Source organism: Cornus florida, unplaced genomic scaffold (genome assembly GCF_030987335.1).
Source record: "Cornus florida cultivar Cherokee Brave unplaced genomic scaffold, ASM3098733v1 CherokeeBrave_3.0.0_Hap2_Chr02, whole genome shotgun sequence".
NCBI classification, from domain to species: Eukaryota; Viridiplantae; Streptophyta; class Magnoliopsida; order Cornales; family Cornaceae; genus Cornus; species Cornus florida.
The window spans coordinates 76,813,707-76,832,891 of record NW_026775572.1 but is presented as its reverse complement, the minus strand read 5'-3'; the positions used below and the strand labels follow the sequence as shown (position 1 = coordinate 76,832,891).

Genomic DNA, 19,185 nt, shown 5'->3' with positions numbered 1-19,185 from the left:
TATAAAACAAAAGTTGCAATTCTCATGCAATAAATCCCAATTTAATACATATGAACAACCATACCAAAACATAATTTTCTAGCATGCCACAATACAATTCCAAGTTGTATATCACCATAAGGATTAAATCTTAAACATGGAATTTAATTAAATAAAAGGTTTCAAAACCTAACCGAATATTCTAAATCAAATATATGTGAAATTATATGGCATGTAAATCAAGAATATCAAATCTGAATTTAAATAGAGTGAATAGTGCACTCGGGGCAAATTAATTAATAATTACTAAATTTCAAAACACCTCCAATCACTTTCAAATTCAACTATGTTGGAGAGCATGCTAAGGCCTAATTTAATATGCTAACACATATTGATTTTAAGCTAGTTAAGGCCATGTGATTAATCTTTCACCTAAGATAAATATTAAATAAAATCTTTAATACTTATTCAAATGTTCCAATTTTAATACACGACAATGAGCAAATCAAGGGACAATATAAAATCACGCTACATGTTTAAACCAAGTCATGAGCAACTGGGAAAATTAGATCCCGTATAAGAAAAATAAATAATAAAATCTCTAGATTTTATATTTAATCATGCAAACAAGTAGTATAAGCATCACAAGCATGCTATACAACAAGAATTTAAACCTAGAACATCTCCTACCTCAATTTGAGATGAAAATTCCAAAGGCCCACCAAAATGGAACGGCTCCGAATCCGACGAAACTACTAGGTTTTGGCGGGGACAACGCCGTGAACATAACACCCATGAAAGCCCCATCAAAATCATAACTTGACCTCAAAACCAAACTCAAGAAATGGTCAAAATTGAATTTTAATAAGGGGGAAAGGTGGAGCACGGCGAGGGGAACAACAAACGTTAAGGCCGAAGACTTTCTATCAAGGAAAAGTGAACCAAAAGAGGAGAGAGAAGATGGCAGCACCTGTTGGGCTACCATGGGAGCTCCATGTCATGCATGAAGAGGGGAGAAGATGAACAATGAAATATCTCACCCCCCTTTTATAGAAACCTCAAAAAGTGCCCCGAACGGCTCCCGTCGAGTCCGAAAAAGTAAAATTTGAGTTGATGAGATCAAATGGCAAAACTTGTAAACAAAAAAGATTCAAAATGATAAAATATGAATAACGGAAGAAACGGCTTCAAAACCCGAGTCCCGAGCAGAAAGTTATGCCCAAAACAAATTTGGTGCAAACTAGGGCCAGAAACCCGCAAACTGGAAAACATCGACCAGGAGGAAATTCCAAGAGTACAAAACTCGATGAAATGTGAAGATGAATCCCGTACGAGGATCCAAGCTCAAACAAGACATTTTGCCATAACTTTCATTAATTGCATAATGGCCCCTCTAAAAAGTAAAAACTGCACTTATGGCCCAGAATAAAAATATCTTCCAAAAATATTTTCCAAAAAACCCCTGAAATAAAATATCTTCAAAAGATATTTACGAAAAACACCCAAGAAAAGAAAATAATTTCAAAGAACTTTGCATCCATGCCCCTATGGACACCGGGAGCAACCAAAGTACTTTCTTGCAAAAGTAAAGATACGTATTTCGTGGAAACCACTCAAGATGGAGATACATGAAGTCAAAAACCAACTCCAAACACAAGAAGTGTGGTTACGCCAACAAAGTGTCAAACGAGGAAAAGACAAAATAGGGAAAAGGACGAAATAGGGAAAATGACGGAAAGTGAATAGTGTCGAAAAACGAAAAATGTGAAAATGACTCAGTTCTCAAAGGAAGTTGTCAATCCACGGAAAAGAGTCTCAGGAACCAATTTCGAGCACTCGAGATGACACTAAGCGACACAAAACAGGGCTCAGAAAGAAAAATTAAACGAAAAAATTTCATTCGTAAAATTTCAGGAAAAAGGAAAGGAAGGCAAATGGCTGGGTCGTTACAGAGTGTGAGACAGCTGTGTGTGTAACAGCTTACTTACAACTAGTGGATGCTTGCATTGGCTGAGGCCAAGACCCAATGTTTTCCCTAATTGAGAGGGTTTCCTTGTAAAACCTGTTGCTTTGCAGTCTATACTTGTTTTATGCTATTTTCTAGCTTCAATTGAAAATGGTTTGACCAATTCACCCCCCCTCTTGGTCTAACAGAAGCCGCCGCGACGCCAGAAAACAACCCAGATGCAACACCGGAAGACGAACAGCCTCGCCGGAATCGCTGGAGAAAAACCCACTCATCGTCAGCACAGCGAATCACGGCCGACTAACCAACCCAGAAACTATAACCCAGAAACCGCAACCCAGAAAATCGGTAAAAACCGTCGACCAAATCAAAATCGAAAACGGTGAAAATGGCGATTTACAAATCAGAAATCGTCGGCGCAGAAAAACTCAGAGCCATGGCACCAGAATTTGACGCCTTTAATGCCGCGGAAGTGATGAAGAGAACAGTGAGGGATGGGCGATGAAATTGGGCAATGAGGTTTGGTTAAGAGATTCGCGGGGTGGAGAAAAAATAGTGAAGAACGGATGAAGGAATTTGGAAGTGGAAATTTGGGTTAAGGAATCCGAAGAATGAAGAGAGAAATGTATTTGGGGATTGAAGGTAAGCAGTGAATGGGCAAGGCTAAGGGTGTTCAATCTCTTTTAGTGAGGGATCGATAATTTTAGACAAAAAATTGCCCCTTTACTGTGTAATGAGAAATTGGAAGACAAGTTAAAAAGGGATCAATCCACATGGGTAGGGGATTAATCCACTTGGGCATATTTTTTGTTGCTCTCTACTAGAAACATGGGTTGATCTCCCAATTGTTTTTTTTTTTTTTTAATTTTAATTTTTTTTTTAACACAGAGAAAAATATACTAAACTAAAAAGAAAAATATATTCTAAACTAGAAAGAAAAATATATACTAAAATAAAATTAAATATATACATTGGGAGATCAATTGTTTTTATTTTTTTTATTTTATTTACACAAAACTTGAAAGAAAAATATATACTAAAATAATATATATATATATATATATATATATATATATATTATAATAAATAAATAAATTGAAATAAAATCAAATACGAACCTACACTATCAAATTAATTTTTTTATTTTATCTTTTTTTTTCTTTTTGAATTTAAAAATGCATAAATGTACAAAAGGAAAAAGAAAATAAAATAAAATAAAATAATAATAAAATGTAAATTAACATGCAACGAAGGAGAAACTCGATACAACTAGTGTTTAATATCGCTAGAAAGACGTGAAATGCTCTTAATCTTCAAAGTAAATAGGATCCACCAAGAGAGCGGATTCCACATTTCTTTGAAGAGCTTGTCCATCAATGTATGGTTTAAGCCTTTAACCATTAACTTTGAAGGTCCCTTCATCTTGTAGATTTTTAAGTTCAATCGCCCCATGAGGTGAGACGGAGATGATTTGATAAGGGCCTTCCCATTTGGTTCGAAGTTTTCCAGGGAAGAATTTGTGCCTAGAGTTGAATAACCAAGCCTTTTGACTGGCCTCAAAGGACTTTTTCACAATATGTTTATCATGAAATGCTATTATCCTTTCCTTATAGATTTTTGAACTATCATAGGCATCATTTCGCAATTCCTCTAGCTCATTGATTTGGAGTAAACGGTCCTTTCTAGCCTTATCAAGATCAAAGTTGAGCCTTTTTATTGCCCAAAGTGCTTTGTGTCCTAACTCGATCGGAAGATGACAAGGCGTCCCATAAACAAGTCTATATGGAGACATATCTATTGGAGTCTTGTAAGCTATCCGATAAGCTCACAAAGCATCATTCAATTTCCTTGACCAATTTTTTCGGGTCGGATTAATAGTTTTCTCAAGAATATGCTTGATTTCCCTATTAGATACTTCGACTCGCCCACTTGTTTGTGGATGGTAGGGAGTGGCCACTTTATATGTGACGGAGTATTTCAAGAAAAATTGCTTCAAGAATTGATTGCAAAAATGTTTTCCTCCGTCACTTATCATGGCCCTTGGCATACCAAAACAAACAAAAATGTTTGATTTAATGAATGCAATTACCATGGAGTGGTCATTCATTTTGGTAGCACAAGCCTCAACCCACTTTGACACATAATCAACGGCAACGAAAAATTTATTAAAAACCATAAGACATTGGGAATGGTCCCATAAAATCTATGCCCCATATATCGAAGATTTCAACCACGAAGACTGAAGTTAAAGGCATCATGTCTCTCATTGACATTGATCCCAACTTTTGGCACCGAACACACACCTTGCAAAAATTATAGGCATCTCAATGGATAGTGGGCCAGAAGAGCCCACTTTGAAGAACCTTCAAAGCGGTCTTTTTTCCACTAAAATGCCCGCCATAAGCAAGTATGTGACAAAACATAAGGATGCTCAGAACTTCACTTTCTGGCACACATCTCCTTATGATTTGATCTGGGCAATAACGAAACAGAATGGGATCTTCCCAATAGTATTTTCGGATGTTAGCAAAGAATCGGTCATTTTCTTATTTTGACCAATTAATGGAAAATTTGCCTGTTGCAAGATAGTTAACAATGTCGGCGAACCAAGGTAACGTCCCATTTGAGATTTGAAAGAGTTGTTCATCCAGAAATGATTCATGAATTTCAAGATTTGGAGAAGATTCAACCATTAATCTAAATAGATGATCGGCAATGACATTGTCGGAGCCCTTTTTGTCCTTGATTTCAAAGTCAAATTCTTGAAAAAGTAGGATCCATCTTATCAAGCGAGGTTTGGTTTCCTTTTTCATTAAAAGATGCCTAAGAGCAGCATGATCGAAAAACACAATTACCTTAGATCCTAAAAGATATGACCGAAATTTATCAAGGGCATATACTATGGCAAGTAATTCTTTCTCGGTGGTAGAATAGTTCAATTGGGCACCCGAGAAAGTCTTGCTCACATAGTATATAGCACATGGTAGTTTATCTACCCTTTGTCCCAAAACAGCACCCATTGTGAAGTCAGAAGCATTACAGATAATCTCAAATGGTAAGGACCAATTTAGAGGTTACATGATGGGAGCGGATGATAGAAGAGTACGAAGTTGATGAAAAACATTTAGACATGCTTCATCAAAGACAAATGGATTCTCCTTGGCAAGAAGGTTGCACAAGGGTCTAGCAATTTTGCTAAAGTCTTTGATGAACCAGCGATAAAAACCGGCATGTCTTCAAAAAGAAGTGGATTTCTATCACTGTAGTAGGCGGAGACAATTCGGAAATCAGCTCAACTTTCACTCTATCTACTTCTATTCCTCTTTTAGAGATGACATGTCCAAGCACGATTCCTTCTTGAACTATGAAATGGTTCTTTTCCCAACTTAACACAAGATTAGTCTCAGTCGATCTTTGAAGCACTTTTTTGAGATTTTGGAGACATGAATCAAATGTGGACCCAAAAACCGAGAAGTCATCCATGAAGACTTCTAAATACTTCTCCACCATGTTCGAAAAAATTGAAATCATACACCTTTGGAAAGTGGCAGGAGCATTGCATAATCCAAAAGGCATATATCAATAAGCAAATATACCGAAAGGACATGTGAAGGTGGTTTTTTCTTGATCCAATGAATCTAAGGCCACTTGATTGTACCCCAAGTAACCATCTAGGAAGCAATACTATTGTTGCCCAGCCAATCTTTCCAAGATTTAATCAATGAAAGGCAATGGAAAATGGTCCTTCCTAGTGGCAGAATTCAGCTTTTGGTAATCTATGCAAACACGCCACGAAGTGGCGGTGCGTTTCGAGATGAGATCACCCTTAGCATTTTCAACAACTGTGATTCTAGACTTTTTGGGAACCACTTGAGTTTGACTAACCCACTTGGAATCAGAGATAGGATAAATGATTCCTGCATCTAGAAGTTTTATAACCTCCTTCATGACAACTTCATTCATATTTGGGTTCAATCTCCTTTGAGCATCCCTAAATGGCCTTTCATCCTCTTCCATGTGCATGCGATGCATACAAATAGAAGGGTCAATGCCTTTTAGGTCAGCCACACTCCATCCAATGGCTTCTTTGTTAGCTTTAAACACTTCCAAAAGATCATTCTCTTGGTCATTTTCAAGATTTGAAGCAATGATAACCGGAAGAGTTTCTTTTAGGCCTAAGAAGGTATATTTGAGATTGGATGGAAGAGGCTTAAGCTCAAGAGTAGGAGGAGAGATGAGAGAATGAACTGGTAGAGTACTAGAGAGTGAAGGAAGAGGTTCTTTCTTTCTTTTCCAAGGAAGGAAATCCAAAGTGGCCACAGAGTCCATCAAAGTATTCACCTTACTTATGGATCCTTCTATGTCAAAACCACAACTTTCAAATATTTCACAAAGGCACGCCTCAAGAGGTGATGAGCACTGAAAAGTGCGCATTTAAACCCCTTAAGCTTAGGTATTCTAGAACCTTTATCTATCTTATTTTCCCGCTTTAGATTGATTTTGTATTAAATCCGTTTTCAGGTACTTATCCCCAAAATAAGCTAACACAGCTAAATAAGAGCATAATTGAAGCAATCTTGAGATGAATCAAAGAAAGGAGCAAAATGGGAGCAAAAGGAAGCAAGTGGTGGAAATTCAGCAAGTTCGATCGATATCAGAAAATATTCGATCAATCGAAAGTTCATCGATCCAGCTTAAATTTGATAGATCTCAGCCATGTTTGATCAATCTCACCACAAGTTCGATCGATCGAACTTCCCAAATCCCAAGAAAATCTAAATTCCAGCTCACTAAAAGTTGTCTCATATCCAATCATTGGAAGGAATATTGGTGTACGAGCCCAGCTCATTTGGGGTGATAGTTGACTTACCTGTATAAGGAATATGAGCCACTTTTTGAGAGATATACTTAAGAGTAGATAGAGACACAAATTCCATATTCTTAGTGAAGAAGAAAAGAAATGAGGAGGCTAGAGACACAAGCTTGGAGTTCTTCCATCAACCAAGAAGAGGAGCAATCTCAACCATGGAGTTAGCCCTTGAGGGTTGGAAGACACCATCCATAAGTGGCTAGACATCCTTTTGGGGCTAGAGTTAGGCCTAAGCATGCTTTATACATCTTGGTTTATGTATTTTTGAGGGGATTTGTACTGTGATACATGTTTTGACACTTTAATATATATAGATCTTGTTTATTCAATGATTTGTGTGGTTTAATGCTTCCAATTGATCATTTTATTCTATCCATATGTCTATGTATGCTAGAATAGATGTTCATGTGTTTATCTCTATTTCTTGTGTTATTGATGCATGTCTATGTGTATTAATGTTATAGATATAGAGATTATAAAGACATAGTGCTTAATGGAATGCTCTTATGGTTTATTTGATGGTTTATACTCATTTCTTGATGGATTGTGTCTCTCCCTTAGTTTAATTAGTTTAATTTCATGTCATTAGCTTAATTATAGTGTAGTTGTAGTTTAGGTGTTAAATGGGAGGACAGTCCATGCTTGTTGTTTGATGTTCCATACTTATGAAAGCAAGTAATATATATCTCTAACCTTGTGATGTGTTTGGATTGTGAGCTTAATTAAAGGATTAATGGCTTAGTTTGATATATTGTGCTATCCACCGTGTTGCTTAGACAATATATACTTAATTTGTCATCCATGCTTGTTGAAACAACCACACACACACACTATATTGCAATAAATGTTTTTCCCCTCATTAATCATTCATTAAGGGTGTAGAAAAGGTATGCTTAGTGGCGATCTCTAAACACCAAGATCTCTCTCTTATTTTCTCTCCATTACATTTAATTGCCTACTTTAGTTTAAATTGCATCTTAGTGTAATTCAACCACCAACCAATCTTTTGATCACTTGACCTACTAACCCTAATCTCGATTCCTCAATTTAATACGACCCACCAATCCCTTGGATGATCCCTACCTGCCCTAACTATATTTTTAGTGAAAGGTAATAGTGGTAATTTTTAAATGTAAAACTTAGCCACATTCATCATAACTCTACATCATTATCTTTTGGTGCACAAACTTTGGGTTTGGGACGCAACAAACCAAACCCACCAAGAGGGTCCTTAGATAGAATAGAGGGAAGAGTCTCCTCTATGGTTTTATCCAAAATATCCACTAGGAAACACTTGTCTTCATCTGTGGGATGTTAAGTCGCATTGAAAACATTAAGCTTAACCATCATGTTGCCAAAAGAGATATCCATAATGCCGGATCTACAATTAATGGTGGCATTGGCAGTGGCAAGAAATGGTTTTCCTAGGATAACCGGAATGTGATTGGTAAGATTAGGGACTGGCTTAGTATCATGTACCACAAAATCAATCGGGAAATAAAGTTTATCAACCTTAATCAAGATGTCCTCAACAATTCCCCTCGGTTTCTTAATTGATCTATCGGCTAGTTGGATTACTACCGATGTTGGCTTCAAGTGCCCTAATCCTAATTGCAAGTAAACAGAGTATGGAATGAGATTAATACTTGCACCTAAATCAAGGAGAGCTCTACGAATCTCTTGGTTTCCAATAACACAAAAAATAGTCGGAGCACCCGGATCCTTGAACTTAGTAGGAGTGTTAGATAGAATGATGGAACTCACTTGTTCCGTTAAAAGCACTTTCTTAATATCCTTTCCCTTGCTCTTCCTTTTTTGTGTGCACAAGTCCTTCAAGAACTTTGCATATGGTGGGATTTGCCTAATTGCATATAGAAGAGGAAGATTAATTTTCACTTGTTTAAACACTTCCATCATATCATGAATTTTTCCTTCTTGTCTCCTAAATGATAGAGTTTCTCTCAAAGCATAAGGAAATAGAGCTTTTGGCTCGAAAGACTTCTCTAATTGGGGAGATGATGATGAAGATGATGGAATGTCCTTTTTGAAACCACTAGCAGACAAGGGAATAAGAATATGATTTTGAATGGGATGGATGCAACCACTAGGTTGTGTCAATTCACTATCCTCCTGGGGTACCTCTACCTTATTATCCACTTTCCTACTACTCCTCAAGGTAGTAATTGCTTGAACTTGCTCATTTCCAGAAAATTTCAATGAAGGACTTGCTTGCACCATAAATTGCCCCTTAGGATTGGTCTCAGTTTGACTAGGCAACTTACCTTTCTCTCTCACATTTAAAGAATTAGCTAATTGCCTGATTTGAGCTTCAAGCTTTGCAATTGATTGAGAGTGAGAATGAAACAATTGATTATCTTTTCGAAGATCACCTAAGGCTTGTAAGACCTTGTCCTCAAAAGTGGGACTCTTAGGAGGCACTTGATTTGGATTAGAGTACGATTGAGAATTTGATGCTTGAGGATGAGAGTATTGAGAATTTGATGCTTGAGGATAAGAGTATTGAGAATTTGATGCTTGAGGATGAAAGTATTGATTCACATTGTGAGGATAGAATGAAGGATGGTAACCTTGAGAATTCTGATTCTAGAGATGTGGAGGAACATACTTTGCTAGGTAACCTTGAGTTTAAGGAGGGTTTGCACCGTCTCCTTGATTTCTCCATACAAAGTTTGGATGATTTTTCCACCCCGGATTGTAAGTATTGGAATAAGGGTTGTTCCCTTGATGAATGAAAGAGGCATTTGTTTGTTCTTGAGGTTCACTTGGGATGATTTTTCCAAGAGGGCAATTTAAAGTATGGTGAGTGTAACTAGAACAAGTCATGCACATTTCATCGGAATGGTGAGGATAAGATTAAATTGTCGGACCTTGATTCAAAAGGAATTTATCAAACCTTTGAGTAAGATTTTTGACGTTGGCGGCAATTTCCATGGAAGAGTCTATTTGATTGAGAGCTTTCTTTCCTCCCACATTTGTTAGGTGACCACCCCTAGAAGATGAAGATCTATGCATTGAGTTTTCACTTATTTTTTCGAAAAGATGCCAAATTTCATCTTCATTTCTTTCTATGTAGCTTCTGCCATAAGAAGCATCAACAATGCCCTTATTAGCATCGGATAACTTAAAAAGAAACATTGAACCAATTGCCACTTAAGAATGTCATAATGTGGATACTTCCGTAGCAAGTCATTCAAACATTCCCATGCTTCATGAAGGGGTTCTCCTTCTTCTTGTTTAAATTCACAAATGGAAGTTCTCAATGAATTAGTTCGACTCGCAGGATAATGCTTTTTTAGGAACTCTTGTTGCAATTGTGCCCAAGAGGTGATTGTATTTGACTGCAAGTTGTTAAACCAATATTTAGCTTTATCCCGAAGAGTGAAAGGGAAAAGCTTCATTTTTAGGACTTCTTTCGGAACATCCGTGATTTTCACGGTGGAACAAACTTCCAAGAACTCATCTAAATGTTTAAAAGGCTCTTCATTGCTTAACCCATAGAAAAGGGGGCACATGTTAATAGTGGAAGCCTTACTCTCATAATGACCAGCACGGAAATTTGGTAATTGAATGCAAGTGGGTCATTATATTGATTTGGAGTGTAACGATCCCTAGGGACCATTGGAAGATTAAGAGGAGGATATGGCATTTGACCTTGCTGATGATATGCCATTTGACCTTGTTGAGGGTATGCCATTTGAACATATTGTTATTGTTGTTCACCAATTGCGGGAACAACATTTAGCCTTGGCATCCCTAGATTAGGTTATTGCATTACAGGATTGATTGGTCATGGCATTCCCAAGGGTGGATACCCACCTTGAGGATCCACAATATGAACTTGCGGTGGGTGATGCACACCATTATGATCCACATGACCAAGATCTACAATGGGATCTTCAATTGGATCTATTGAGTCTTCCATTAAAGGTGATGGAAAATTAAAATTTAGAAGATTAGGATGACTATCCCTAGTACTACCTCTTAAACGCCGAAGAAAAACTTTGAGATTTTGATTTACAAAAGCAATAGGACGATTAAGTGATCTACGACCATGCATGCACTAGGATAAGTCAACACACCAACACTTCAATTTTTTAACCTCCACATACAATGTTCCCAAACTTATCAATGCACTTAAAACAAATAAATGCCTCCACACGGGCCGATGTCTTCTACAAGAAAGTATGCTTGGACTTAAAATAAAGCAATTCAAATTAAGCCTCCACTTGCGCTGTCCAAAGCATGCAAGACAGTAAACAATTAAGCACAAAAATTAAAGAGAAACTTACAAATGGTCCTTAAGTAACTTCAGAAAAAATTTAATTGTTTCTAAGTCCAGCGTTTGCTTCACTTTGTTTTAAGTACCTAATTGACAAATCAATTGAGAAAATAAAATTAAAATGACTTTAAAGTAAACAATCAACAAAGAACTAATGTCTAATTCAATTCTTTAAAACCGTTAGATCCCCGGCAACGGCGCCAAAACTATGGTGCGATTGAGCGTGTGCACAAAATAATGCACAACACTTTAAGTTTAGAAATAATATCAAGTGGGCACCATATTTTAAAATTTATAAAACCACTAAATACTTATACTATGGAATAGGAAGTGAGCAGGGATCATCCCAAGAGATCTAAACAATTATAGGTTTTTCAGAATTGAATTTTACTTTAGTACTTATGTGATTGCTAAAAAGATTTGGTTTTGTGATTAGACTAATTTTAAGCTAAATGATTGTAATAAAATAATGGAGTTTAAAATATTGGAAAGAGACTTAGGGTGTAGAATTCACCATAAGCACATTCCCTAACTCGCTAACTTTTAACAAATTAGGGAAATAAAATGTATAATCTAAATGTGGCTAACAATTCCAATGAAAAGTATGAAGCATCAATTTAAAGCTTGAATCGTTTACCTAATGACAATTAACTAAGTGTAAATCAATTCAACAATTCAAAGCATGGTCCATCAATTCAATTAGCAATTTCAACTCACATTAATCTAGAGGATAATGTAAATTGTGGCAACAAGCATGGAAATCAAACACAAGCATGGATTGTCTACTTATGTGACGACCCTAGTTTTTAGGCCAGCGTGTCCTGTGATGAACTATAAGGATGATCTGATAATGGATTCGAATGCGGAAGCGAAAATAGAAAACAAGACTCTAAGAAGTCAAAGTGACCTTCCATGAGGTCGTGGAACTGAACAAGAACTGATGCGGAAGCAAAAGATCGAAAACATGACAAATAAGCCCCCGAGGGCAAATTAGTTATTTCTAAAAACTGTAGATTCGGGTGCCACCGAGCACACCGCAGGAAGCACAATGAAAAACTAATCAAGATGGACTCAAGAATTGCATGATTCGGAGTCCGGATGAAGGAGAAACGGCATGACGAAGAAAAATGAGCACTTAAGGCAAAAAGGGTAAACTGGTAATTATCCAAGAAGAACAGGGTGCAACCGAGCATACCGTTGGAAAGACAGCGAAAAATTAGTCAAGTTCAAAAAAAATTTCACTTGAATCGGAGTCCGGACGAAGGAGAAAAGCCCAAAAGATAAAATGACGTCGCGGCGGCCCGACGAGGGGCCATGGCGCACACGGCGCCCATGCGCGAGCCCACCGGCGTGCATGCCGGCGCCCAAAGACATGGCTGGTGGCAGCCCTTGGCTGCTGCTACATTTTTTTTGATCTGCCCAGAACTGAGGCTTGAAACGGAGGTCAAGACGAGTTTTTCTGGAAAAACACGAAGAATAAACCCCCCCTAGAGTTTTCTACCCGACATCGCGAACGGAATCGAAAAAACTCACTGTGAAATCCCCAAAATGCCCCTAGATCAAAACTGAACAAGAGGGTTATAAAGCTGCTAAATGAAAACTGGAAGCTGAAACTTCACGAGGGATTTCCGGTACCAAGACGACCTTTTCTGGAAAACCACGAAAAAGAAACCCCCCTAAAATCATGTTTTCTAAGCGACCATGTCAAAAGAAGAAAATAAAACTGAGGTGAAAGGTCCATAATGCCCCTAGGTCAGAATATGCAAAAAAAAATGCGAAATGAATTCACAAGAGGCTCAAAATACAAACGATGAGGTTTTGCCCAGAAACGACTATGCACGCAAATGTAACTTACCTATTTAGACGCGCAACAATGGTCCATGGCTTAAAAATATAGCCGATGCAAAATCCGACCCCCCAACTGGCAAAAAGGCAAAAATGGACTTGGAATGGAAAACATGGAATCCAAAAATGCAAAACGGGATCAAATGACCGTTTGGCCCTTGGTCACACTTCATACAAGATTAATAAGACCATATAAAAGAATGAAAATGGAATTCCCACACCTGATGCAACCGTGGTGAAGGAATTACTTGCGATTTTTCAAGTTTTTCACAACATTTCATGAAGTTAAAAAGTTGCATAAAATACAATATACATGTCATTGGCCTCCGGCCTCATCTCATACATATCAAATACATTGAAAGGAGTGTACTTAAGTGCACATTACATACATGGAATCAAATATACATATTTTGACATATAAGTCTACAAAATGACATTTCATGCTAACATTTGCATGAAATGGAAACTTGAAAGCTACACGACATCCAAGGAATGGTAGGCTTCACGAACCAAGTCTTCGTACCTGAAATATGCCCCAGTATCGTAGGGGTGAGTAACATAAAGCTACTCATAGGAGATGAGCATGCATCGACCTAGCATTTTACAAATTTATCACCTTAAGGTGAAACATGTTAAAGGGGCTCATGCCACCTAACGTCTATGTCCAAGTGAGACTCGGGGAGCATCCTAAGCTACCTTAGAGTCTAAGCAATAAGAATCATGATATACATACGTGTATGAAACGAATCATGGTTGGAATAATCTAAAGAACACGACAAGAAGAATACTTGAGCATATATTAACATGAATTGTATTTTCAATACAATTGAACTAGGTCTAGAGTAATCCATACAACATAACAAAAGCATATTTGAATACAAGTTAACAAGAATCACATTATCCATGCAATTCAACAACAAAAGAGCATGTTAGACAATGCAGCAAGGTTTAAGTTCTCAAAGCCATCAACTTAGAATCTAAAGCACAAAATAATAATAGTGGTTCATGACACCTAACGTCTATGTTATAAATGAATCAATAGGATCAATCCTAAGCTTTATTAGAACGTCAAAACACGATTTTCAATATCGATGCAATTTAACCAACATTGGAACTTCCAATACAACACATAAAGCACAATTTCGCAAAGTTAATATCCTGTAACTTAAAATGGAACGACAAATAAGAAACAACAAGTTACAACATCATCTAGTTATCAACTTGAAAATGAAATACGAAATCAAACAAAGTGGATACTCGGACGTCACGCCGGATCAGACCGACAACATAGTTACTTTAGGGTTACTAGCCCATGGGTAACCTCCCTATGTGCGCACTAGACTATATATAGAGGAACTATCCCCCATACTAGAACCACGTCCTAGCCATAGTCAAACAACGACATCCCCAAGTTTCCAAAATCAACAAGTTTTGCAACAACGCATATATCAACAGGAATATGCAAGATAATCAACTATCTACTAAGCACAACCAAATTTGGAAACCAATACAATACATGCTCTAAATCCACAACTAACATGATATGATGAATGTCGAATCTTCAGTGTGCGATTCGTTACACGCTATGCATGAAAGATGTTAAACACGAAGTGTGCAAATCATTACATAAGGCAACAATATATTCAATAAGGAAAACAAATTCTCATGAATACAAACTTAGCAACTATGTTATCCAATGTTTAAAACATAACCAAACGAATATACAACAAGTCCAAGTCCATGATTTGAATATAGAAACCACTTCTAAAACACAACTAGATCATGGAGCAAATTGATAGAATTTAAATAGATAAACACAATTAAATTCTCTAGATTCCGATTCAATTTCAAATAACCTCAATTTAATACATGTTAAAGGACATGGCATGGTCATCACCTATATCCATTCTAAAACTCAATTAGGTTGTTGGAACAACAAGGTAGAACTTTAATTAAATCATGCTAATTTAATTACCAAGGTTCTAAAGCAACTTCAAATGGTCCACAATTAATATATACTAGTAAACAAGTCATGACCAATACAAATATCAAGTTAAAATCTTAATTAAGCTAATGGGACCACAAAATGGATTTTAATTAATTCTTTTAATTAAAATCTCTAGATTTTCAAACTTAACCAAATGCTCTCAATTTAACATATCTTAGAGAACATGCCAAGGACTAATGTAATATCACATTACAAGCTTATTTCATTCAATTTATGACCATGTCATTTAAACTTTCACTAAAGTTAAATATAAAACAAAAGTTGCAATTCTCATGCAATAAATCCCAATTTAATACATGTGAACAACCATACCAAAACTTAATTGTCTAGCATGCCATAATACAATTCCAAGTTGTATATCACCATGAGGATTAGATCTTAAATATGGAATTTAATTAAATAAAAGGTTTCAAAACCTAACCGAATATTCTAAATCAAATATATGTGAAATTATATGGCATGTAAATCAAGAATATCAAGTCGGAATTTAAATAGAGTGAATAGTGCACTCGGAGCAAATTAATTAATCAAATTAATTAATAATTACTAATTTTCAAAACACCTCCAATCACTTTCAAATTCAACTATGTTGGAGAGCATGCTAAGGCCTAATTTAATATGCTAACATATATTGATTTTAGGCAAGTTTAGGCCATGTGAATTAATCTTTCACCTAAGATAAATATTAAATAAAATCTTTAATACTTATTCAAACGTTCCAATTTTAATACACGACAATGAGCATATCAAGGGGTAATATAAAATCATGCTACATGTTTAAACCAAGTCATGAGCAACCGGGAAAATTAGATCCCGTACAAGAAAAATAAATAATAAAATCGCTAGATTTTATATTTAATCATGCAAATAAGTAGTATAAGCATCACAAGCATGCTATATAACAAGAATTTAAACCTAAAACATCCCCTACCTAAATTTGAGATGAAAATCTCAAATGCCATCAAAATGGAACGGCTCTGAATCCGACGAAACTACTAGGTTTTGTCGGGGACAACGCCGTGAACATAACCCCCATGAAAGCCCCATCAAAATCATAACGTGACCTCAAAACCAAACTCAAGAAATGGTCAAAACTGAATTCTAATAAGGGGGAAAGGTAGAGCACGGCGAGGGGAACAACAAACATTAAGGCCGAAGACTTTCCATCAATGAAAAGTGAACCAAAAGAGGAGAGAGAAGATGGCAGCACCCCTTGGGCTGCCATGGGAGCTCCAGGTCGTGCATGAAGAGGGGAGAAGATGAAAAATAAAATATCTCACCCACCTTTTATAGAAATCTCAAAAAGTGCCCCGAACGGGCCCCGTCGGATCCGAAAAAGTAAAATTTGAGCAGACGCGCTCAAATGGAAAAACTTTGTGAACAAAAAAAATTCAAAATGATAAAATATGAACAACGGAAGGAACGGCGTCAAAAATTGAGTCCCAAGCAGAAAGTTATGCCCAAAACAAGTTTGAAAAAAACCGGGGTCAGAAACCCTGAAACTGGAAAACATCGATTAGGAGGAAATTCCAAGAGTACACAGCTCGACGAAATGTGAAAATGAATCCCGTACGAGGATCCAAGCTCAAAACAAGACATTTCGCAATAACTTTCATTAATTACACAATGGCCCCTCCAAAAAGTGAAAACTGCACTTATGGCCCAGAATGAAAATATCTTCCAAAAATATTTTCTTAAAAACCCCTAAAATAAAATATCTTCAAAAGATATTTACGAAAAACACCCCAAGAAAAGAAAATAATTTCAAATAACTTTGCATCCATGCCCCTATGGACACCGGGAGCAACCAGAGTACTTTCTTGCAAAAGTAAAGATATGTATTTCGTGGAAACCACTCAAGATGGAGATACATGAAGTCAAAAACCAACTCCGAGCATGAGAAGTGAGGTTGTGCCAACAATGTGACAAATGCGGAAAAGACAGAATAGGGAAAAGACGAAATAGCGCATAGTGTCCAAAAACGAAAAATGCGAAAATGACTCGGTTCTCAAAGGAAGTTGTCAATTCACATGCAAGAGTCTCATAAACCAATTCTGAGCACTCGAGATGACACTAAGCGACACGAAACAGAGCTCAGAAAAGAAAATTAAACGAAAAAAATTCATTCGTAATATTTCAGGGAAAAGGAAATGAAGGCAAATGACCGGGTTGTTACAACCTACCTTCCTTAAAGAAATTTCATCCCCGAAATTAGGAACATACCAGAGAGAACAGAATAATGACCGAACAAAAAGTCAAATAAAAGGACAACTCACAATGCACTGAAGGACAAATCCTGAAGTCTAAAGATCAACTGAATGAACGCGAAACCATGAACTGAGACAACACCTTATACGAATCGGCACGTTAACTCAACGTCAACCACCGAGAGAATCCCAAGAAAACAAAACGTCAAACACAGTGAAAGAAGAGAGTGACAAGGCAGTACGAATAGTGACCAAAACCTGCCCACTCTTACTCGTCAGCAAGATAGCATGACGGTATAAGGCACTAGTTCATAACATGCCCCAACCAGGTCAACTCTGAGAAACCTATTGATAAGGATGACATCAATGTCAAAAATGATTATTACCAAAAGCACCGCGAGAACCAGGCATCTGCAAGAGTTAGGGTAGCTAATCCCAAAACTCTGACAACAATGACACTGGCACCATTACGCTAAGGCCTTAGATCTAGAAGCCACGAAGGAAAAGGAAATGAAATGGTGCCTCCCTGGCCCACGTCTCACTCCACCAAACAAGGAAAAGGAAATGAATTGCAGTCGTTTACGCTCACATGAGCCTTACTCGCATCGACTAACTGAACAGACAAGAAGGTTCCCTACATGGGTCCTCACAGAATGAATTTCTCCTATCCAAGGAAGAAACTCGTGAAACAAGAATGCATCCAAGGGATACGACAGATCCTAAGAGACAATACAAAAACCTGACATAAAGTAACAAGTAGCATACAACATAGTATAACTATCTACTCACACAAGTAGTAGACAAGTTGCCACATAAGCAAATAGGCATGTTATCAAATCAAACATGTTATCAAGAAGCACGGAGACATGTTATCACACCAGAACATGATAGTGACACAGAACATGTTATCAGGAAGCATATATACACAAAAGCATGCTCAACCAATGATAGATGTCTCAAAACACCTAAACATGTGAACATGTTATCATACAAGACATGTTATCAAGATACAAATGACAAATCAAAGCAAAACAACAAGAGCATGATATGCACCCCAAACCCATCGTCCAAGGTATTCGAACCCGAACGCTCTGATACCACCTGTGACGACCCTAGTTTTTAAGCCAGCGTGTCCTGTGATGAACCGTAAGGATGATCTGATAACGGATCTGAATGCGGAAGCGAAAACAGAAAACAAGACTCTAAGAAGTCAAAGTGACCTTCCATGAGGTCGTGGAACTCAACAAGAACTGATGCGGAAGCAAAAGATCTAAAACATGACAAATAAGCCCCCAGGGGCAAAATAGTTATTTCTGAAAACTGTAGATTCGGGTGCCACCGAGCACACCGCTGGAAGGATAACTAAAAACTAATCAAGATGGACTCAAGAATGGCATGATTCGGAGTCCGGACGAAAGAGAAACGGCATGACGAAGAAAAACGAGCAATTAAGGCAAAAAGGGTAAACTGGTAATTATCCAGGAAGAACCGGGTGCAACCGAGCACACCGTTGGAAAGACAGCGAAAAATTAGTCAAGTTCAAAAAAAAATTCACTTGAATCGGAGTCCGAACAAAGGAGAAAAGCCCAAAAGATAAAATGACGTCGCGGCGGCCCAACGAGGGGCCATGACGCACACGGCGCCCATGCGCAAGCCCACCGGCGTGCATGCCGGCGCCCAAAGACATGGCTGGTGGCAGCCCTTAGCTGCTGCTACATTTTTTTTGATCTGCCCAGAACTGAGGCTTGAAACGGAGGTCAAGATGAGTTTTTCTGGAAAAACACGAAGAATAAACCCCCCCTAAAATCGAGTTTTCTACCCGATAAAGCACACGGAATCGAAAAAACTCACTGTGAAATCCCCAAAATACCCCTAGATCAGAACTGAACAAGAGGGTCATAAAGCTGCTAAATGAAAACTGGAAGCTGAAACTTCACGAGGGATTTCCGGTACCAAGACGACCTTTTCTGGAAAAACACGAAAAAGAAACCCCCCTAAAATCACGTTTTC

At 37.4% G+C, this 19,185-nt stretch overlaps 1 protein-coding gene and 1 non-coding gene across 2 annotated transcripts in view; both read left to right on the top strand.

Moving 5' to 3' along the window:
• The window catches only part of LOC132296441 (uncharacterized), a gene marked incomplete at its 3' end in the record, with an annotated part of 73,055 nt that overhangs the window by 19,245 nt on the left and 34,625 nt on the right, over positions 1–19,185 (top strand). The gene's annotated exons all lie outside the window — the stretch shown is intronic.
• LOC132297903 (small nucleolar RNA R71) lies at positions 9,993–10,099 on the top strand. The gene has a single exon (XR_009479447.1). It is a non-coding gene; the product is annotated as a small nucleolar RNA R71 (small nucleolar RNA).